This window comes from Penaeus monodon, chromosome 29, assembly GCF_015228065.2.
Source record: "Penaeus monodon isolate SGIC_2016 chromosome 29, NSTDA_Pmon_1, whole genome shotgun sequence".
Classification (NCBI taxonomy): Eukaryota; Metazoa; Arthropoda; class Malacostraca; order Decapoda; family Penaeidae; genus Penaeus; species Penaeus monodon.
In genome coordinates, this window is record NC_051414.1 from 30,201,292 (window position 1) to 30,201,809 (window position 518).

Here is a 518-nt window from a genome sequence, read left to right on the forward strand (position 1 = left end):
TCTTAATCTTCTTTCGTTAGTTACTCTTCATGTTTCTCACCAGATCATCTTCCGCTGCTCATTTTCTTCACATCTCTGTTCTATCTATTCATCTTACTTCCCATCTTGTCTCTCACTCCATTTTTCTTTCCTCTGCGAAAAACAATGATAATGAAACACGCAAGAACGACAGAACATCAACTTTTTAATCTTCAAAGACCTACATTATTAAAAACGGGCCGATATGTTGGGACAAGTTTCCACCAACTAATATTCACAGTACAATTAGTGTCACATTAAAATAATTATTACACGGTGTTTTAAAATAGCTTAAAAAAACTCCACTGAAACTTCAAAATCAAAATCATGTATGCCAAGTGACGAAAGTACATTTACATGTAATCAGAGGCAGTTTGCAGTGCGAGAGGCGGCTGGCAACCCCTCTCCTGTAAAAAAAAAAAAAAAATCTAAATTATTTCTATCCGTACAATGACAAAATAAAGGGGGGGGGGGACTCACACAAGCTACCTCGCGGACTT

General features: G+C 36.9%; 1 long non-coding RNA gene across 1 annotated transcript in view; it reads right to left on the minus strand.

Annotated features, from left to right (window-relative positions):
* Window positions 1-164: 164 nt before the first annotated feature.
* Window positions 165-518, minus strand: part of LOC119591666 — a 956-nt gene continuing 602 nt past the window's right edge. The window contains exon 2 of the long non-coding RNA XR_005230371.1: window positions 165-425. This is a non-coding gene — a long non-coding RNA (uncharacterized LOC119591666). The remainder of the gene's footprint in view (window positions 426-518) is intronic.